Source organism: Zalophus californianus, chromosome 13, assembly GCF_009762305.2.
Source record: "Zalophus californianus isolate mZalCal1 chromosome 13, mZalCal1.pri.v2, whole genome shotgun sequence".
In the NCBI taxonomy this organism is placed as follows: domain Eukaryota; kingdom Metazoa; phylum Chordata; class Mammalia; order Carnivora; family Otariidae; genus Zalophus; species Zalophus californianus.
Genome location: NC_045607.1, coordinates 73,199,418 through 73,223,052, shown reverse-complemented (window position 1 = coordinate 73,223,052; position 23,635 = coordinate 73,199,418). Strand labels below are relative to the sequence as shown.

At 39.2% G+C, this 23,635-nt stretch overlaps 1 long non-coding RNA gene and 1 other non-coding gene across 2 annotated transcripts in view; both read right to left on the bottom strand.

Moving 5' to 3' along the window:
* Positions 1–23,635, bottom strand: part of LOC113934441 — a 134,164-nt gene that overhangs the window by 88,109 nt on the left and 22,420 nt on the right. The window lies entirely within an intron of this gene.
* Positions 22,241–22,342, bottom strand: LOC113935165. Its single transcript, XR_003523924.1, has one exon. It is a non-coding gene; the product is annotated as a U6 spliceosomal RNA (small nuclear RNA).

The window sequence follows — 23,635 nt, the reverse complement described above, 5'->3', positions numbered from 1 at the left end:
AAAGAGGTGACTCCACAGTGCAAAGTGGAGTGAAGAAACATCTGTTGGGAACAGCTACATAGGAGGGCATTAGACTCTCTTAACTTCACCCCTGGGAACAGACAGCAGTCCCTAGGAAGGGGCACTTGGGCAGACTTAGGGTGAGCAAGTGTGCCTTTTGCAGCTGCTCTGTCATTAAAAACCACTGCGGGTGGCCCTCGAGTCGTTAATTAACAAAGCGATGACTATCCATCATACTTCCAAACCTTTCCAAATGACGGAAAATTAGCCTGCTTCTTGATGATTCCACGGCAAAATAAACACCGTGTTGCCTCTTATTCTTACAAAGCAGACCCTCTCTGCTTCCCTAACAATAGGGAGTGATTGGCCCAGAGACTGCTGAGCAGGGAAACAGGTGTACACTTATGGGACAGATGCATTTCTCTTGCTCTAGGGAGAGAATGGGGGTATCTGGTTTTACTGCTTCTTCCCAACTTTTTCCCCAACTTCTTCCAACGTTCCCAAAGACTTAGTAACTTAAATATCATTGCGTTCCTGCAGGGTAAGATAAATGCAATTTTAAACAAGCCTACCACCACATGTATGACTAAATTGAAAAGCGCCATATAAGTAGTGGTAGCTTCCATGCTGGGATTGGCTGGGTGAAGGAACAGTGGACTATAAAGTACCTGAAATACATGGCCGTTAGCCAAGGGCAACCTTTGGACTGTTAACTATTCTTGAAAAAAATCACAAGACTATTTTACTACCATTTAAATATGATTTATTAATGAAGAAATAACCTAGAAAAGAGGTAAACCAATCATTTTAAAAAAAATCAGTCCTCACTGACCTCCTTCATATATTACTAGGAATGTTGAACCACTTCTGGGTGGATTTCTACTGTAAGTATGGTAATAAATAAAGTATATTCAATACAAAATTTATTTTGAAAACTGGGACCAAACTCATTTATTTGAATATTAATAAGTATTTAGAAAATATATTAATAAGAGGCATCTATAAGAGTATTTGTCTTTTCCTATGTAAATCACTTTCTGGATTTTTCTTTTTTTTGGCTATTGTGGTTTTTATTATTTTTTTTAAAATCATGTTAAATGCATACCATTTGTATATATGAACGGGTAAAACCAGTAATTTTTAAATTTAGATTAATTGTCATCAGATTAGGATATATATACTTGAAATCTGATGCACAGAGGCTAAATTACCCTGAGTCAACAAAAAGTAAATTAGATACCTAAAGTGATATTCTAATTTGCAGTCCAGTGGGTCCCCATTAGGCCATAAATAAATCTTTGGAAATAGGACAAACACAAACTAATAGTAAAACATCAGTAAATGATAAGAGACACATTGATGATGTAGTACAAAAAAAAATCAAAACTGCTACTCCAGCCTCAGTTTTCCCTATTTCTTTTTCTGTATTTTAACAGCTTGAACATTCTTAGAAAAAGTGAATGCAGAAATAATCTAACAAAATAGCATTTAAAGAAAAGGAGAGCAAATTTTCATTGATAAAGGCCATTGTTCTTTAAATGACAGATACCCTCAGACATCCCCATTCTAAACTAAAGGAATATACTCTCTTTTCCTCTGGAAGTCAGGCTCTTGCCACTGAGAGGTGCTCTATTTTATTTCCTGTGACGTGTGGGGCCTCAGAAGCAGGCTCACGTCATTAGGTGGCTGCCATACTTGCCGGGGCCAAAAGGAATGACTCCCGCAAAAGGGATCTGGGAAGGATTCAGAATACCTTATCTTTTCAGTGGAATTAAATAATTATTTCCTTGATTTTTTTTTTCTTAATAAGTACCTCAGGAAGTATAGGCTCCTGGCATATCTGCTTTTTTCACATTTGAATAGCCTTCATGATTAAAAAAAGAGAGAGAGGTAAAAAATGATCAAAACACATCCTTGGTTCTATGAACTCTAATAGTGGACTTTACCAATGAACTTTGATTTCCAAATCTATCTTCAAACGGTTAATTTACTATTTCCTTATTTCTAGTCACCACTACTACCACCTGACAGAAAAAGGAAAAAAAAATTTTTTTTCCTTAATTGGGGGGACTTCAGTTATTTGATAACACTGATTATCAGCTTGCTCAGAAAAAGCACACCCCTTTCTCCATGCATTTAAGAAACAAATATTTTTTTCAAAGATTCATTATTCTGGCTGATAGGATAAAGGGACTGGCTGCAGTTAAGTGCCAAGCCCACAAGTAGAAACTACCTGCTGTGCTGTTGAACCCGGGAACCATCCTTGGCTCTCATGGAATATTTATGGGCTATGATGTCAAGGGAGCAACAGAAGGCAGGGAAAACAGTGAACAGCAAAAGAGGGGTTAACAAAAACAGTCTTCACTATATTGTAGGAGTTGTGTCTGCACAACCCTCAACCTTTGCCGGTTTTATCTGCATTGAGGAGATGGTCTCCCGTTATGAGGAAGTGTGACCCCAAGACCTTTCACTTGACCTTTCTCTGCTAATTCTAGCAATGTGCAATAAGACTCTCCACCAAGGGGCGGCCGAAGGTGGAATGGCCAACTAGAAATTTCATTTCCCAACCGAGGGAACATTTCAATTTCTAGGAAATCAATTGAGCTTCTATTAAAAACAATGACACATCTATGTGCTTTCCACAAATAGGTTGCTTCTTGTTGGAAGGCAGAAAGCTACCCTCCCCGGAGCCTCCAGATGAGCCCTGATTTATGCCTTCTGCACCAAGAATCATGTGAGCTAAAAGGTCAGGCAGTTAAAGATTTATGCTTTGTTTTATAAGATTGCTCAGAGAGAGAACTCTTTTCCCTCTCTTGTTTATTTTTTGTCCTCCCCAGCCTGTCATCCATTTTTCTGCCCAAACTAGACCACAGAAAGGGAAATGGGAAAATGTCCTGTAATATGAGCCCAGGAGCTCGCCGTGTCCCCGGATGGCAAGATAAGTGAACCAGTGAGGCTAACCTCCCGCGGCCAGCCACCACAACCCACCCAGAAAGGGGCACCTGCATCACTGTGCCTTGTAAATCTTTTTTAACCTCAGTCCTGAACTGGGATTTATTTGTTTTTCTAGCAGATAGATCTGGCTCTCTCTGGGCCCTACAAAATGATCTGTCACTGTCTACCCTGACAGTCTGTAATAAAGTCAGCTTGCCAGGTCTAGCAAATGGATGCCATATCTTAGATCATGTTGGGTTTTTTTCATTTATTAGATTCCCACCTTAGGCCACCCAGACATTGGTCTTTAAAGTACACACCTCCATCTCCCATGCCAGGACATCTGTGTGAGCAGGGCCTTGTAGAGGACAAGGGCTATGTGTGTTTATCACTTACTTTCTGGGTATTTTTATTAACGCCTATTATTATTGACATGATAATATTTAGGGAAACAACTGGTCCATAAAGTGATAGGTGAGAACCAGGAAAAAAAATCTTCAGAGCCTACCAATTTTTAACCTTTATCAACCTCATTTGTTTCTCTCCCAATCTGTGTCTCCTTTTTTCCCCTTTTTTCCCTAACAATATCATCATGACTCTGAACAGAGCTAGAAATCCATCAGTGTGCTTTGACTACTTTCCCCCCACCTTTATCCTCCTATCCAGGCGTCTCCATATATTACTGATTAAGCCTGGAAATGGCCCCTGCCTCATTGCAGCCCTCTGTCGTCTCTTGTTTGGATTATTGGGATAACCTTGGATCTGACCTCTCTGACTCTGGTCCTTTTCCACTAGAGTCTATATCCTTCCTCTGTAGTCCATGAATCTCAACACATCCTCCTCTTTAGAACCATCAATGCCTACCCTCTTTTTTTTTTTCCTAATACAAAGTTCAAAATGCTTAGAATGGCTTCCCTTTACTTTCTAGACTCATTTGTTGCCATTACCTTCACCCACATACTAGTGTGCTTGCTCCAGGACCCCTGTGATCCACCATGACCTTCCACATCTCCAAACATCAAAAGTTCCTTCTATCTGGAATGTCCATATCCCACTTCCTTAACTCAGAAAAGCAAACAAACACACACATGAAAATTGGATTTTCAGGGTCTACTTCAAATGTCATCTTCATGAAGCGTCCCTCAACATGTTCAAGACAAATTAAGCTGTCCTGAACTCTTTTTTCCCGTGCTGCCTCTTTATTCTTGACCCAACAATTACAACTTTGGAAATTATTCTTACATTTAATTTTGTCTTGGCAACAGCTTTTCAGAGGACCCAGACTAACACATACCCTTCGTGTGGGAAAGGTGGAAAAGTAAGAATATGTATCCGTATTTGCTTGTATTTATAGAAGAAAATAGAAGACAAGAAGTTAAGGGAAGCAAAAGAAATGAGGTGGTTGTAATCTATAAAGCACATATACCTCTGCTTTATAGCAACTGGCAAGTGTTTCTTATTTTCCCCACATCTGAAGTCAGGGTGTATCTCTTTTATGTCTCTACCCCTAGTAATGGAACCTGTGTTTAGCCATTGAGGCTAGAATACTCTGATCAGCTGTAGGAACATGACAAATAATTAAATTAAGGACCTGAAAGTATTTGGCTTTTGCAAAAGATTGCTTGAGAAGAATTACATAGATACAGCCTATAGTATCTTCCAAAGGTTTATAATCTCAATCACATTCAGGCACTTCAGTTTAGATTGAAATGGGTTCCTCTCTACAACTTTTCTTCTTGCTTTATAACCTTACAATATTTAAATATTATAATATCAAATTTTAAGTCCTGAGATTTGCAGTGACCTTGTAGAAGTCAGCTATTGATTTTTTGGATCTTCTGTAGGTGAAAGTACTCTGAGAACTTTAGGGCATTTAACACTCCTTCATTGTGTACACTCTGCTAAGGTTGTTAAACACAGTTCTGGACGTTATTTTACTTTGTTATTTTTTTTTTCCCAAGAGCCTCTTAAATTTATTTTTTTGCATAGATAATACATTCACATGTTTCTAAAATTCTTGCTCCCTCCTCTTTTTCCACCCAACCCATTACAACCACCTCATTTCTTTTGCTTCCCTTAACTTCTTGTCTTCTATTTTCTTCTGTAAATACAAGCAAATACGGATACATATTCTTACTTTTCTACCTTTCCCACACGAAGGGTATGTGTTAGTCTGGGTCCTCTGAAAAGCTGTTGCCAAGACAAAATTAAATGTAAGAATAATTCCCAAAGTTGTAATTGTTGGGTCAAGGAACTATCTATTTACAATTTATAATAAATATTTATGAAATTGTTCTCCTTAGGGACTGGACCATTTTGCATTCCCATTGGCAAAGTATGAGATTGTCAGTTTCTCCTCATTTTGCCAAAAGAATGTGTTGTAAAACTTTTGAATTTTGTCAGTCTACTGTGATTAAACTTTAATTTGCATTTATCTTATTATGAGTAAGTTTTAACATCTTTTCATGTTTTTAAGAGCCAGTGGTATTTCTTTTTCTATGAACTACTTATGTCCTTTACAAACAGTTCTACTGGCTTATTAAGTACTCTTTATATATACAAAGGGGGATTAGGCCTTGCCTATAATAAAATTTGCAATTTTTTTTTTTAGGTTGTAATTTACCTTTTGGCTTAGTTTGTGGTATATTCTTCCATTCAGAAGATATTCTGTGTGGAATAAATTAATCATTTATTTTATGGTTTCATAGATAACTAGAAAGGTTTTCCTCTCTCCAAGGTTCTGAAGGAACTATTCCATGCATTCTTTTAGCACTTTAGTGTGTGAACTTTTTAGGCATGATTTTTTAAATTAAATCTTTTATTGATTTGAAGTTTATCCATGTGTATAGTACAAAATAGGAATTCACCTATCTTTTTTAAAAAAGCTATCCAATTGTCCTAAAACCATTTATTTAAAAGATACATTTAAAAAATTAAAAAGTAAATAAAAAATAAAAGATACATGTTTGAGAAGAATAGGTATTAACTCTTCTTTAAACGTTTCGTTGAATTTGCCTGTGAAGCCATCTGGCCCTGGACTTTTGTTTGTTGGGCGTTTTTTGATTACTGATTCAATTTCTTTGCTGGTTATTGGTCCATTCAAGTTTTTTTTCTTCCTGTTTCAGTTGTGGTAGTTTATATGTTTGTAGGAATTTCTCCATTTTTTCTAGGTTGTTCCACTTGTTGACATATAATCTAAATTCATTCTATGAGGCCAGCATTACCCTGATACCTAAACCAGATAAAGACTTCACTAAAAAAAAGACATACAGGCCAATATCCCTGATGAACATGGATACAAAAATTCTCAATAAAATACTATCCAACTGAATCCAACAATACATTAAAGAATCATTCACCATGATCAAGTGGGACTTATTCCTGGGTTGCAAGGGTGGTTCAATATCTGCAAATCAATCAATGTGATACACCACATTAATAAAAGAAAGAATAAGAACCATATGATAATTTCAGAAAAAGATGCAGAAAAAGAATTTGACAAAGTACAACATCCATTCATGATAAAAATCCTCAACAAAGTAGGCTTAGAGGGCATATACCTCAACATAATAAAGGCCATATACAAAAAACCCACAGCTAATATCATCATCAATGGGGAAAAACTAAAAGTTTTTCCTCTACGGTCAGGAACAAGAGAGGGATGTTCACTCTCATCACTGCTATTTAACATAATACCTTAAGTCCTAGCCACAGCAATCAGACAACAAAAAGAAATAAAAGGCATCCAGATTTTTGAATCAGGAAGAAGTCAAACTTTCACTGGTTTCAAATGACATGATACTCTACACAGAAAACCCAAAAGACGCCACCAAAAAACTGCTATAACTGATACACAGATTCAGTAAAGTTGCAAGATACAAAATCAATGTAAAGAAATCTGTTCCGTTTCTATACATTGATAATAAAACAGCAGAAAGAGAAATTAAGGAATCAATCCCATTTACAATTGCATCAAAAACAAGATATCTAAGAATAAGCCTAACCAAAGAAGTGAAAGACTTGTAATCTGAAAACTATAAAATGCTGATGAAAGAAATTGAAGATGACACAAAGACATGGAAAAACATTCCATGCTCATGGATTGGAAGAACAACTATTGTTAAAATGTCTCTATATCCAAAGCAATCTACACATTTAATGCAATCCTTATCAAAATACCAACAGCATTTTTCACAGGGCTAGAACAAACAATCCCAAAATTTGTATGGAACCACAAAAGACCATGAGTAGCCAAAGCGATCTTGAAAAAGAAAAGCAAAGAGGGAGGCATCACAATTCTGGACTACAAGTTGCACTACAAAGCTATAGTAATCAAAATAGTATGGTACTGGCACAAAAATAGACACACAGATCGACCAATAGAATAGAATAGAAAACTCAGAAATGAAGCCACAACTATATGGTCAATTAATCTTTGACAAAGCAGGAAAAAATATCCAATGGGAAAAAGACAGTCTCTTCAACAAATGGTGGGAAAACTGGACAGCCACATGCAAAAGAATGAAGCTGGACCACCTCCTTATACCATACACAAAAATAAACTCAAAATGGATTAAAGACCTAAATGTGAGACTTGAAACCATAAAAATCCTATTAGAGAACAGGCAGTAACCACTTTGACACTGGCCAAAACAACTTCAAGGGAAACAAAAGCAAAAATAAATTACTGGGAATTCAACAAAATAATAAGCTTCCACACAGTGAGGGAAACAATCAAAAAAACTAAAGGGCAACCTACAGAATGGAAGAAGTATATGTAAATGACATATCTGATAAAGGGTTAGTATCCAAAATCTATAAATAACTTATCAAACTCAACACCCAAAAAACAAATAATCCTGTTTAAAAAAATGGGCAGAAGGGGCGCCTGGGTGGCTCAGCCATTAAGCATCTGCCTTTGGCTCAGGTCATGATCCCAGGGTCCTGGGATCGAGCCCCGCATCGGGCTCCCTGCTCAGCGGGAAGCCTGCTTCTCCCTCTCCCACTCCCCCTGCTTGTGTCCCTGCTCTCACTATCTCTCACTGTCTCTCTCTCTCTCTCTGTCAAACAAATAAATAAAATCTTTAAAAAAAAAAACATGGGCAGAAGCCATGAGTAGACATTTTTTCCAAAGAAGACATACAGATGGCCAACAGACACATGAAAAGATGCTCAACATCATTCATCACCAAGAAAATACAAATCAAAATTACAATGAGATATCACCTCATGCCAGTCAGAATGGCGAAATTTAACAACACAAGAAACAGCAGGTGTTGGCAAGGATGCAAAGGGGAACCCTCTTAAACTGCCGGTGAGAACACAAACTGGTACAGTCACTGGAGAAAACAGCATGGAGTTTCCTCATATAGTTAAGAATAGAACTATCCTACAATCCAGCAATTGCACTACTGGGTATTTACCCAAAGGATACAAAAAAACTAATTTGAAGGGATACATGCACCCTGATGTTTATAGCAGCATTATCAACAATAGCCAAATTATGTAAAGAGCCCAAATATCCAACAACTGATGAAAGAATAAAGAAGATATATATATATATATATATATATATATATATATATATATATATATAATATATGGAATATTATATGAAATATTACTTGGCCACCAAAAAGAATGAAATCTTGCCATTTCTAAGGATGTGGATGGAGCTACAGAATATTATGCTAAGCAAAGTAAGTCAGAGAAAGACAAATACCATATGATTTCACTTACATGTGGAATTTAAGAAACAAAACAAATGACCATATAGGGGAAAAAGAGAGAGCCAAACCAAGAAACAGGCTCTTAACTATAGAGAACAAACTGATGGTTACTAGAAGGCTGTGGGTGGGGGTGCGGAGAAAATGGCTGAAACAGGTGATTCCTTACTGAGGAACGAACCTGTTGTGATGAGCACCAGGTGATGTATGGAACTGTTGAATCACTATATCGTACACCTGAAACTAATATTATACTATATGTTAATTAACTGGAATTTAAATAAAAACTAAACTAAACTAATCTAAAATAAAGTAAAATAAAAAAATAAAAGATACATGCTTATTCTATTGATGTGAAGCCACCTCTATCATACACTAATATGTATTTGTCCTATTTTTGGACATTTTCATCTGCTCCATTAATCTGCTAGTCTATTCATGCACAAGTACCATACTATTTTAATAATTAAGGCTATAATAGTTTCTTTGCTTTTTTCTTTTTTTAAATTCAGGACCCTACTTTAACCAAGTTGGGAGTATATGATTCATGCCAATTAAAGAATTCCCACAGCCCCCACACCCGCAGAATTTGAATTTTCAGCCCTATGCTAAAAAGACTTAAAATTGATTGAAGTTCATTTATTTGAACAGAGCTTGGGGAACCCATTGAAAATTTCTTGCTACTTATACACAGAAAACAATTCTTATTTATTGTTTCTGAACCAGGTTCTACAGAACTCCTGTTAATTCCAAAACCTAGACAGTATCCCTCCAATCCTTGTTTTATTTTTTAATTTAAAAAAAAATGTTTGTTATGTTAATCACCATACATTACATCATTAGTTTGTGATGTAGTGTTCCATGATTCATTGTCTGTCCATAAAACCCAGTGCTCCATGCAGAAAGTGCCCTCTTTAATACCCATCACCAGGCTAACACATCCTCCCACCCCCCTCCCCTCTAGAACTCTGTTTGTTTTTCAGAGTCCATCATCTCTCATGGTTCGTCTCCTGCTCCGATTTCCCCCATTTAATTCTTCCCCTCCTGCTATCTCTTTTTTTTTCCTTAACATATGATGCATTATTTGTTTCAGAGGTACAGATCTGTGATTCAACAGTCTTGCACAATTCACAATGCTCACCATAGCACATACCCTCCCCAATGTCTATCACCCAGCCACCCCAGCCTCCCACCCCACCCCCAATCCAGCAACTCCAGTTTGTCTCCTGAGATTAAGAATTCCTCATATCACAGAGGTCATTTGAAACATGTCTTTCTCTGATTGACTTATATCGCTCATCATAACACCCCCCAGTTCCATTCACGTCGTTGCAAATGGCAAGATCTCATTCCTTTAGATGGCTGCATAATATTCCATTGCATATATATACCACTTCTTCTTTATCCATTCATCTGTCGATGGACATCTTGGACATCCTTTTAATGTACTGTTGGATCCTATTGGCTAGTATTTTGGTGAGAATTTTTGCATCCGTGTTCATCAAGGATATTGGTCTGTAATTTTCCTTGTTGATGGGGTCTTTGTCTGGTTTTGGGATCAAGGTCATGGTGGCCTCATAAAATGAGTTTGGAAGTTTTCCTTCCATTTCTATTTTTTGGAACAGTTTCAGAAGAATAGGTATTAATTCTTCTTAAAATGTTTGGTAGAATTCCCCTCGGAAGCCATCTGGCCCTGGGCTTTTGTTTCTTGGGAGATTTCTGATGACTGCTTCAATTTCCTTAGTGGCTATAGGTCTGTTCAAGTTTTCTATTTCTTCCTGCTTCAGTTTTGGTAGTTGATACATCTCTAGGAATGCATCCATTTCTTCCAGGTTATCTAATTTGCTGGCATAGAGTGGTTCATAATATGTTCCTATAATTGTTTGTATTTCTTTGGTGTTGGTTGTAATCTCTCCTCTTTCATTTATGATTTTGTTGTTTTGGGTCATTTCTCTTTTCTTTTTGATAAGTCTGGCCAGGGCTTTATCAATCTTATTAGTTCTTTCAAAGAACCAGCTCCTACTTTCGTTGATCTGTTCTACTATTCTTTTGGTTTCTATTTCATTGATATCTGCTCTGATCTTTATTATTTCTCTTCTCCTGTTGGGTTTAGGCTTTATTTGCTGTTTTTTTCTCCAGCTCCTTTAGGTGTAGGGTTAGGTTGTGTATTTGAGACCTTTCTTGTTTCTTTAGAAAGGCTTGTATCACTATATACTTTCCTCTTAGGACTTCCTTTGCTGCATCCCAAAGATTTTGAACAGTGGTGTTTTCATTTTCATTGGTTTCCATGAATTTTTTTAATTCTTCTTTACTTTCCTGGTTGACCCATTCATTCTTTATTAGGATGCTCTTTAGCCTCCATGTATTTGAGTTCTTTCCAACTTTCCTCTTGTGATTGAGTTCCAGTTTCAAAGCACTGTGGTCTGAAAATATGCAGGGAATGACCTCAGTCTTTTAGTACCAGTTGAGACCTGATTTGTGAGGTAGAATATGATCTATTCTGGAGAATGTTCCATGGGCACTAGGGAAGAATGTGTATTCTGTTGCTTTGGGATGGAATGTTCTGAATATATCTGCGAAGTCCATTTGGTCCAGTGTGTCATTTAAAGTCTTTATTTCCTTGTTGATCTTTTGCTTAGATGATCTGTCCATTTCAGTCAGGGGGGTGTTAAAGTCCTCCACTATTATTGTATTGTTGTTGATGTGTTTCTTCACTTTTGTTTTTAATTGCCTTATATAATTGGCTGCACCCATGTTAGGGGCATAGATATTTACAACTGTTAGATTTTCTTGTTGGATAGACCCTTTAAGTAGGATATAGTGTCCTTCCTCATCTCTTATTACAGTCTTTGGTTTAAAATCTAATTTGTCTGATATCAGGATTGCCACCCCAGCTTTCTTTTGGTGTCCATGAGCATGGTAAATGGTTTTCCACCCCCTCACTTTCAATCTGGGGGTGTCTTTGGGTCTAAAAGGAGTCTCTTGCAGACAGCATATTGATCGGTCTTGTTTTTTAATCCAATCTGATAGCCTGTGTCTTTTGATTGGGGCATTTAGCCCATTCACATTCAGGGTAACTATTGAAAGATATGAAATTAGTGCCATTGTATTGCCTGTAAGGTGATTGTTACTGTATATTGTCTGTATTCCTTTCTGGTGTATGTTGTATTTAGGCTCTCTCTTTGCTTAGGGGACCCCTTTCAATATTTCTTGTAGGGCTGGTTTCGTGTTTGCAAATTCCTTTAGTTTTTGTTTGTTCTGGAAGCTTTTTATCTCTCCTTCAATTTTCAATGACAGCCTAGCTGGATATAGTATTCTTCGCTGCATATTTTTCTCGTTTAGTGCTCTGAAGATATCATGCCAGTCCTTTCTGGCCTGCCAGGTCTCTGTGGATAGGTCTGTTGCCAATCTAATGTTTCTACCATTGTAGGTTACATATCTCTTCTCCCGAGCTGCTTTCAGGATTTTCTCTTTGTCTCTGAGACTCGTAAGTTTTACTATTAGATGTCGGGGTGTTGACCTATTTTTATTGATTTTGAGAGGGGTTCTCTGTGCCTCGTGGATTTTGATGCCTGTTTCCTTCCCCACATTAGGGAAGTTCTCTGCTATAATTTGCTCCAATATACCTTCTGCCCTCCTCTCTCTTTCTTCTTCTGGGATCCCAATTATTCTAATGTTGTTTCATCTTATGGCATCGCTTATCTCCTGAATTCTGCCCTCGTGATCCAGTAGTTGTTTATATCTCTTCTTCTCAGGTTCTTTATTTTCCATCATTTGATCTTCTATATCGCTGATTCTCTCTTCTGCCTCATTTATCCTAGCAGTTAGTGCTCCCATTTTTGATTGCACCTCATTAATAGCCTTTTTGATTTCGACTTGGTTAGATTTTAGTTCTTTTCTTTCTCCAGAGAGGGTTTCTCTAATAACTTCCATGCTTTTTTCAAGCCCAGCTAGTATCTTTAAGTTCATGATTCTGAACTCTAGATCCAACATCGAATTAATGTCCGTATTGAGTAGGTCCCTGGCAATCAGTACTACCTCTTGTTCTTTTTTTTGAGGTGATTTTTTTCCGTCTTGTCATTTTGTCCAGAGGAGAATAGATGAATGAGAGAACAAAATGCTAACAGGTTAACAATGTCCCCAGAAAATATACTCTAAACAAATTAGAAAAGACCTGAAACTGGGGGAGAAGAAAGGGAAAGAAAGAAAAAAGAAAAAGAAAAAGATAAAAACAAAACAGATCAAAACCAAACAAACAGAATATGATCAAATATGATCAGGCTGGTGCATAGATCAGTGCCAGACACTAGATTTTGAGTGTATTTTGGTCTGTTAGAAGAAAGTGCCTCCCAAAATTTTAACGAAAGAAAAATTTATATATGTACAAAAATAAGGATTGATATGATGAAGGGATGGAATATGACTATAAAGATGAAAATTATAAAAATTTTATAAAAGGAATTGATAAAATAAGTAGTTTGAGAAAAGAAAGAAGAGGTTTTAAAAAAAAAAAGAAAAAAGGGAGAGAGTGTGATCAGGCAGGAGACTAGAACAAAGCCATACACTAGAGATTTAGGGTATATTTTGATCTGTTAGAAGAAACTGTATCTCAAAATTTTAAAGAGAGAACAACATATATATATGCCAAAAATAAGGGTAACTACTATAAAGGGATAGAATATGACTCTAAAAATGAAAAATAAAAATGTTTTTAAAAAAGGGATTGATAAGACGTTGGTTGAAAAAGGGAAAAAGAAAAATTATTAAAAAAATATTTAAAAAAATTAACTTTGAAAGACTAAAGAATCATGGTAAAAAAGCCATGGATTCTATGTGCAGTATTCCCCTTAGCTCTGGAGTTCTGCCATTCTCATTGATCGGTAAACTTGGTCTTGGCTGGTTGTCCTTGCTGATCTTCTGGGGGAGGGGCCTGTTGCCATGGTTCCCAAATGTCCTTTCCAGAGGCGGAATTGCCCCACCCTTGCAGGGTCCAGGCCAAGTACTCTGCTCGGGTTTGCTCTCGGGAATTTTTGTTCCCTGCAAGCTCTCCGTACAGCTTTGGAGGAGGAGAGTGAAAATGGCAGCCTCCCAGTCTCTGCCCTGGAGGAGCCGAGAACTCGGGGCCCCGCTCCTCAGTGCACCCCCAGAGAAAAGCAGTCAATTACTCCCGTCTCCCTGGTCTCTGGCCGCACTCCGTGCTCACCCGGCTTCTGACTGAGCATTTCTATCTCTGGCACACGACCCCGTGCGGAGTCTCGAAACCCAACAGATCCCTGTGGTTCGCTCCCGTGCTGCTCCTCCCAGGGGAGGAAGGGGAGTCTCCCCAGTTCCGCCGCTTGTTGGGTGCCTGTTGGAAGTGCAGTGGCCCGACTGTGCCACGGATCACGGTTTATCGCAACGCAGAGCTGAGAGCCTGCGCCTCCGCTCTGACCCTGCAGCGGCTTCCCCGCTCTGATAGCTGGGAGCTCCGCGGCACTCAGGCACCCCCGGTCTTTATGTGACCCCGAGGGTCCTGAGACCACACTGTCCCCTGAGGGTTGCACCCCCCCGCTTAGCCACTGGAGCGACGTCCCTCAGCGGAGCCAACTTCTAAAAGTTCCGATTTTGTGCTCCGCGGCTCTATCACTTGCCAGAAGCGGCCGACGGAGGCCCCCTCCCCCGCCGTCTATCCTCCCGAATATCGCCTGAACTTCACTTCTCCTCACGTCCTACCTTCCAGAAAGTGGTCACTTTTCTGTTCAGAGAGTTGTTGCTATTCTTTTCTTCGATTTCCTATTGAGTTCGCAGGTGTTCAGAATGGTTTGATCCCTATCCAGCTGAATTCCTGAGACCAGATGAAATCCAGGTCTCCTACTCCTCCGCCATCTTGCTCCGCCCCCCCATCCTTGTTTTTTGCTGAAGTTATCCAGATTCATTTTGCGGCTCGTGAAAGTCCAGAAGCATCCTCTTGCTCATTAAACTTGTTCACTATAGTCTAGATGTTAAATATAGTATGTTACACTTATCGGTTATATTTAAATTGGTAAACTATACCAATTGGTATAAACTAAGGTATATAGAAACATATGGATATAATCTGATTATTAATGTAGTCAAAATAATTCATGTCTAAAAATTACCTTTTAGATAATTTTAAGAACTCAAATAATAAAAAGTTATATGTAAAAAATTTTATTCCAACCCCCCCATCTCCTAAGAAATCGACATAAGTAGTTTGGTGTATATGCTATTATTAATAATGTAAATGAAGGGTGGAAGAATATTCCACCCAGAAATATGCCTCTTAGACATGAGGATTATTTTGAGCTGATTACTTTAAGAAACAACAGAACCTATGCAAAGTGAAATGTCAATCAGAGAAAGACAGGTATCATATGATCTCACTGATATGAGGAATTCTTAATCTTAGGAAACACACTGAGGTTTGCAGGAGTGGTGGGGGTTGGGAGGGATGGGGTGGCTGGGTGATAGACATTGGGGAGGGTATGTGCTACGGTGAGCGCTGTGAATTGTGTAAGACTGATGAATCACAGACCTGTACCTCTGAAACAAATAATACCTTATGTTAAAAAAGAAAAAAAAAAAAGAAGATAGTAGGAAGGGAAGAATGAAGGGGGGGGAATCGGATGGGGAGATGAACCATGAGAGACTATGGACTCTGAGAAACAAACTGAGGGTTCTAGAGGGGAGGGGGGTGGGGGCATGGGTTAGCCTGGTGATGGGTATTAAAGAGGGCATGTTCTGCATGGAGCACTGGATGTTATATGCAAACAATGAATCATGGATCACTACATCAAAAACTAATGATGTAATGTGTGATGATTAACATAACATAATAAAATTAAATTAAAAAAAAGAAACAGCAGAACCAGAAAAAGCTCTGAAAACAGAGTAGAAGTTACCCTTTTGTAAGGTAAATTTACATTTATAAAGGCAATCTCCATTTCTAAAGGGCATCTCCCTCTCTTAACTCAAAAGAAAAGGATGACTCTAAATTACAACAGAATCTTATCAATGGAGAAGGCATAGACAAATCTGCATAACAAATCTTATCCCTATTTACCAGGCTTTTCCTGCTCACTTTCCCAACTGGACTCCTCCACACCCTTTTCTTTTGTCTTTCTCTGAAGCATTTAAACTTGAATTCTAAGAGGTACTCGCTTTTCCCTGGGTATCTTTCATGTATACACAAGATATACATGTTAATAAATGTCTGCTTGTTTTTCTCTCCTTCATCTGTTTCTTGTTACAGGGGCCCCAGCCAAGAATTTAGAAGGCTAGAGGGGGAATTATTTTTTACTCACCTTCATCATTCATGGAGGTTTTATAATGTTGACTCACCTACCCTTTTCCCTGTAAGTTTTTTTCCTCCCCAATGCAGCAATGGTATCAAACAAAGAAAATAAGGTAGTATGAATACAAAATACATATCATTTATTTACAAAAACTATAAACAAATTAGAAAAAGATACGATAATTTTCTTGTACCCACAGAGTTCTAGAGTATGCAGGCTCAGGAAAATCCCTTTGTACCATTAACATAAGTCTGTCCCATTTTGACCTGATTCTCTATCACAGCAGAAATTCCTCCCACACTTCTTCAACTTCTAAGGAAACATCTAAACTACATGTTACTTTTATGCCTGATAACAGTACTTTATTGCATAAACATCTCTCAGTAAAATTATTATGAAGAGTGGCGCCTGCTGTCAAAGAAACAACAACAAAAAATCTCTCGTGTTCCATTTTTTCAAAATATAGTCTTGTTCTGTGCTTTTACTCTTGTGGTTACAAGACTACTTCCTTCTGCAACATGGAGCTTCTTATCTTGTCCTTCTCTAGGATTTCTTTTTGGCCTATAAGTGTTCCCCTGAATTCAATTCACTGACATAAATGCAATATAGTTCTAAACTAAACTGATGCGGGAAACAAGGGCAAAGAAAAACTAAATTTCCTTACAGTTACAGCCCAGTTGACAAGTCCTTGAAACAGGGAGAGTGACCTTCCTCTGGGAGCTCAACTGCCTCCATGTTGACACTTTGTTAAGGCCAAAAGGCAATCTTAGCCCAACCCCCTAGGATCTGTGGGTCTACTTTAAACATATAGAAATTCCTTTGGAAACTTCCTTTATCTCTAACCCCCAAGATATATGTTAACAATCATCTTCCAAGCATCCGGCCCACTGATACACATCTGAAAAGTCTTATGACTGAGTTTTTGCTAAACAGTAATAAATGACCTTTTCCTAACAATAGCTAGCCCCCTCAGGGTACTGGAAACCTTGTTTCCAAAAATACCAAAATTTTGGAAACCTTGTTTCCAAAATAGCACAATACCTTTGTACTGTCCCTAACCCCCTCCCAACTTGAAAGCATATAAAGGGCCACTCCTCAGGACCCCGGTGCGGCTCTTTCTGCCACGGGTCCTGTCCCAGTGCTTTAATAAAACCACCTTTTTGCACCAAACACGTCTCAAGAATGCTTTCTTGGCTGCCACTCTGAACACCATTTCCACCTCATAAACTGATGACATTTACCTTCGCTTTGCAACTGGTTTGCCTTCTGATCTAACTAGCCAGCATAGGTCACTATGTTTACAATACCAAATTCTGATAGGAGCCAACTTCAATTCAAATCCAGGTGCTATTATTAACTCCCAGCGCGACGGCAGAGAAAATGCTAAAATTCTCTCTACATTAGTTTTCTCATCCGTAAAATGAGTCTAAGTATATTAGCTTCATGCAAATGTTTTGAGGATTAAATGAGATAATGCATATAAATCTCCTGACATATTGCCTGGTACATAGCCCTCGGTGAGAGTTAATAATGTTGATGAGGAGGAGGAGCGGGGGGAGAGGGAGGATAATGTTAATGATTATGGTGATAATGTCCTAATTTTAATGTGAATAGAGAAAGGATAGTCTGTACTGTACTGAATACATTCTCTTTCCCAGTCACCTCCATGCCATGAAAAATGACAACACTTAAGAAAAAGGAGAGAGCAATAAAAGAAGTCATCTTCTCCAATCTGAAGCAGATATCACAGTCTTATTAAAAATTTTCCACGGTAAGGAGGTTGATGCTATGATAACGGGAGATTTTCTCTAAAGTGAATATTGGTATCCTAAACTAAGTCAGACCTTTCAGTCTACTCTAGAGCATCTAGAGCCCCAGTCTTTGGCCTTGACATAGTGTTTCTATCTTCAAGCTGATGCTCTACTCCACTATGCTCTAAGAATAAAGCATAAGTATAAAAATGATGGCTGGTATCCTACTTCAAAAATTGCTTTCAAGGTGCAAAGATCCAATTTCAAATTAACTGTAGCACAAAATAACAGGAGGCCCACAGATGAGGATGTATCTTATCTAAAATTTGCCACTCACTTCTTGGGTGACTTTGAATACATTCCTTAACTTTTGGGAGTCTCAGCATTTCCAAATAAGATGGATGTAATTGTAGAGGCTGCTTTCAGGCCGTCAACTTGAACAATGGACCCATGAGTCAGGTGGAAGGGCCCACAGTGACCCGCTGGCTGAGTTCAAACAGGCCCATTAGGTGACCCACGTCAAAATATCCCTAAACCCTAGCTGACCGATGGGTTACTTACACTGGGACACAGGTACCAAAAAAGGAAAACTCCATAGGTTCCCACACCTCGTCTCCTTCCCCCTTTAACTACAGCTCCCCACCTCCTGACAGTCTCCACCCTGCTGCCCTGCCCCACTGCTCCCTTGCTGTGGATCCAAGGTGTATTCAGTCAAATTCTATCTCCTTTGTTCTGCCTCAGTGAATTCTTTCACGGCCCGTGCCCTGAAGGCTTCCACCAGATTGACTCACCCCACACTTGGGGGCCCCTACCCAGTTGGGAGACATAGTAAGTAGGCTTGTAAATGCTTCTTTTAGTGCTACACTGAAGACTGGTTGTGGTTCCTACTTTAAGGTAGCTTTGCTACCCTGTGGGTCTTCTCTCAAAAGGCTAAGAGTGCTGCCTTGTTCTTAAATCAGCTCCTAAGACCGTAATATTTAAAAACCCCTGTGGCCCCTCGGTGGCTCAGTCAGTTTAGGTTAAGCATCAGACTCGTAATTTCTACTCAGGTCAGGATCTCATGGGTCTTAAGATGGAGCCCCAGGTGGGGCTCCCCAGTTGGCAGGGAGTCTGCCTAAGATTCTCTCCCTCTCTCTCTCTCTCCCTACTTGCACACACATGCACATGCTCTCTCTCAAATGGATGACTAAATCTTTAATAAATGAGTGAATGAATAAATAAATAAATAAATCTGTCCAAAAGACCTATAGCTATACCTGTGGTGAACCCAGCAGAACCCAAAAACTTGTCAAATCACTCAGCTGTACATCTGAAACTAAGGCAATATTGTGTATCAACTATACTCAAATAAAAATAAATAAATAAAAATAAAAATAAAAATAAAAATAAATAATTAAAAAAAATAAAAAGAACTGTTCATTCATGTAAAGGAAGTATCTGCTTAAAATCAACGTTAGTGTAGGTAACTGGATGTATCAATAGAAAAGCAGACCAACAAATTGAGGTTTTTCTTCCCTTTCTTATGAAAAAAACTTGGGAGATGCCCACATCTCTGAATGCAGTCCTACAAACTGGCTTGGAGATCAGACATAGAATCAGTGTAATTGGAAAGAGGAAGAATGAAGGAAAGAAAAGTAAAAGGGATGCAGGGAAAAAAGAGAAGGTAGAAAAACCTGAAAACAAAACAATCTATTCTTGCCACTCAAAGTGTGGTCGTTGGACCAGTCATTACCCGTGAGCTGCTCTGGGGTGCGGGATCTCAGACTTACTGCTGATCTGTTGGAGGGATGGTGTTGGTGCATGGATCCTTTTCATCTGCCAGTGTGCCCATCCTTTAGCCTCCGCAAGTGCTCACTGCTAACAATTCTCAGCTGACCCTTTATCTAGAGAGTTACCCCTGGCCAAACGGGAGCTTCCTCATGTGGAAAGCTACACAGCACCCACCCAACAAACTTCAGTTAACAACTGACTGGTACCGAGGGATGAAAGCCTGGTTCCTCATTTTAGGGTGAGCTTACTTGTTGCAGGATGTGTTCCAGAGCTTCCCCCTGGATTCAGACTAAAGCTCATCTTTGAATGAGACCACATTCATGATTAGATTTTATGCCCTGCTCTATCAGACACTGTTCACTCCTTTTCTCCTGAGAACACTCCTCTAGTGAGTGACCTGAATAAGAATCCCCATCTCACGATCCACTTTTAAGAAACTCCACCTAAGTTGCTTTGTACTAGAAATAGATCTGAGAAGCAGATGCTAAGGATAGAATTTTGTAGTTGGATCTAACTTGCCAGCTGGATCTTGGGTGGTAGGTGATGTACTGGTAGTCTCTGGAACGCTGTACATGCAACTACTAAGACTTTCCACTTGAGGAGAATGGGAGGCAGGTGGACGAGATGCACTAACTGGTATAATTTTTCAGGCATTGGAGAGATATGGGGAAGTAGCAACAACAAAGACTGTGAAATTGAGTGGCCGTTGCTAAGTACCACTGATTTAGTGAAGAAAGAAAATGACAGGTTCAGACCTTTTCATAATTCAAAGTAAAGTGAGAGTGTCAGAGGCCTCCCTGGTAGCATTTGAAAAGGTTCTCATCACCTGAAGCCAGAGGGGGGAAATGGCTGTGGACAGAGAACTTAAGTGTGATATTGGCAGAGCTTTGAAGAATTCTTGGCCTCAGCAAATCTCCTATGACAGTACAGGACCCAGAGAAGGACAGAGTGGAACTCTTGAGACTTGAGATGAGGACATGTAGGTAGATGAACTTGTGAACTTTGTATTCTTAATTTCTCTGAGCCCACCAGGCCAGCAGAAGTGGCCCACTTCTTCTTTTTCTTTTTTCTTAATAGCATACATTTCTTTTTTTTTTTTTTAAGATTTTATTTATTTGTTTGACAGAGAGAGAGACACAACACAAGCAGGGGGAGTGGGAGAGGGGGAGAAGCAGGCTTCCCGCCAAGCAGGGAGCCCCACGCGGGGCTCAATCCCAAGACCCTGGGATCATGACCTGAGCCGAAGGCAGACACTTTAATGACTGAGTCACCCAGGCGCCCCTGGCCTACTTCTTTTGGAGGAGAGATCACCCACCTTGTTTAAGACTGTGCAGAGGCCTCCAATGTGGTAGGTGCCAAACAAAACAATGAATGACCTCCTTAGAATCTGCCCTCTCCTCTCCACCTGCACAACAAGCCCTTAAATATGATCAAATCTCAGCATAGCCAGCCTGGAGAAGTACTGGACCTGTCGGGGACAAGGAGGGGCTATACATCAAAGTTGCTACAGGACATGGGTAGCATGCACTGGCAGGAACCAAGAAAATGTGTCTGGAATTGAATCCTGAAGGTGCAAGATCAAGAAGGTGGGATATAAAGTTAGATAAAGGAGGATTCACAATATGAGGGAACTCTCTAGTGATACAGGATTTAACTCCCTGGCAAGAATCCTAAGTGATGCTTCTGAAAGGCTTAGGAAAAAAAAAAAAAAAAAATAGCTGGCATTAAATTAGAGAGGCCATGGAAAATTGTGAGAAAGAGCTCAAAAGGGTTATGGAGCTGAGCATTCTAGAATGGATCAATTATATACAACTGGAAAACCTACCAGCATCATTTTCCTTAAGAGGGCCTGGAGAGCACTCCATTTATTAAAGCAATAAGGAATGAACTGGGGAGGAACACACCAGCATCATTGCAATGCTCAGTAATGCCTGTCTTCTTCTTTTTATTTATTTATTTATTTACTTTTTATTATGTTATGTCAATCACCATACATTACATCATTAGCTTTTGATGTAGTGTTCCATGATTCATTGTTTGTGCATAACACCCAGTGCTCCACGCAGAACGTGCCCTCTCTAATACCCATCACCAGGCTAACCCATCCCCCCACCCCCCTCCCCTCTAGAACCCTGTTTGTTTCTCAGAGTCCATAGTCTCTCATGGTTCATCTCCCCCTCCGATCTCCCCCCCCTTCATTCTTCCCTTCCTGCTATCTTCTTTTTTTTTTTTTTTTAACATATAATGTGTTATTTGTTTCAGAGGTACAGATGTCTGATTCAACTGGGTGATAGACATTGGGGAGGGTATGTGCTATGGAGAGCGCTGTGAATTGAGTATTGCCTGTCTTCTATGAGATGAACTGGTAGCTGTTACAGAACTGAGTTCCCTAGAAGCAATGGGCATGACAGGATCTTGGAATAGCATGGTTAGCAAAGTATGAATGGCAGCCAAGAGGGGTCTAACTTAAAATGGTCTATAGAGATAACTTGAAATACATGGTATTTCTAGACGCAAGATCAATACTACTGCCCAGGGTACTGTCAAATCCATCTATCTATCTATCTATCTATCTATCTACCTACCTACCTACCTACCTATATCTGGAAAATCAGGAATGGAGAAGTAGAAGGCAGAGGTAACCCTCCCCAGTGGAAAGTCATGAACTTTTGCCCAGTTTCCAGACTGGAGTCAACTCCCAGATGCAAAACCCATTCATTGACTGAGGAAGCATCTGGGTCCAGATGATGAAGGTCTCTATGGCACCACAGCAATTATATACACAAATTTGTGTGTCATCCTTGTGCAGATGCCATGCTAATCTTCTCTGTATCTTTCCAATTTTGTATATATGCTGCTGAAGCAAACATTAGCAATTATATACAGTAGTGATTCCTTTATCCTTCCCCAGTAGAATCTATAGCCACTTATTTGGGTAATGGCACACTTGGGAAAGGTGAATTCCCAGATCTTTCAAGGCCTAGTAGATATCCAGTCCAAGTGCAATATGATACCAGGAGATTCAAAGTGCCACCTTGCTCTCCTCCCCATGAGAGTTGAGGGAATAAGGGGTTCGGTTAATAAAAGTAATACGTGGAGTTCTGACCCAGGTCTGTCTCACAGTAGGGGCTACTGTCTCTATGGACCCACTTGGTTGTCATTTCCCTGGTCCCCAAATGTATAATTCAAGTACACATATTTAGCAGTTGGCAGAAACTTAAGATTGGTTCTTTGACCTATCGATTAGGAATGGTTGTAGTAAAAAAGCCAAGTGGTAACCCCTGAAACTATCCCTACCCACCCCAGAAATTAGAGTAAACAAAAATATCACAGCACAGCAAAATAATAAGATCAGTTACTGTGATCTTAAAACATGTAGAGGTGATGTTTCCCACCATATTCCCATTTCATCCACCAAAATAGCCACCATAAAAATTGGTTGGATCCACCGTAACACATGTGGTACCTTCATTAGAGAAGATTAACGTAGCCTCAGGTACACAATGTGTGGATATTGTACAAGCAATCCATAACCCACAAAAAAGGAAAATGAGAGCAGTTTATATTCACATGGGATATACATTCACTGTCATATCCCAAGGTTATGCTAATTTTCAAGATCTCTGGCATACAATAGATTGAAGGGGCCTGGATTGTGTGGGAAAGGAAAACTGTTTTCCTTCTACTTATCTGAGGTTCACTGGCTGGGGCTCTATGAATTAGCCTGACAAAAGATGGATTAACAACAGAAAAACAAACAGAACTTTATTAACATGTGCACTGCACATGCACTTGGGAGCACTCAGAGATGAGTAACTCACAGGGGTGGTTAGAGCACAGGTTTGTATAACATCTTAACAAAAGAGCAATATATTTTTGAGACATGACAAGACAAAGGCAAGGGACTTTAAGTTCTAGGGGCAGCATTCCGTGGGAAGGCAAAAATATGGGGAAACAGTACGTAAGGACTTGTTGCGAAGTTTGTTATATAGATTCCTTTGGTATCATCTCTGGGCTGATAAGTACCTGGTTATCTCTGGTGATTAACTCTCCTACCTGGTAGAGATGGAAAGGGGGACACCTTTATAAATTTATATCCTGCCTTAAAGCAAATTGGGGGAGGGCAAAGAGCTTTTCTTGTATTTACTTCTTCTCAATT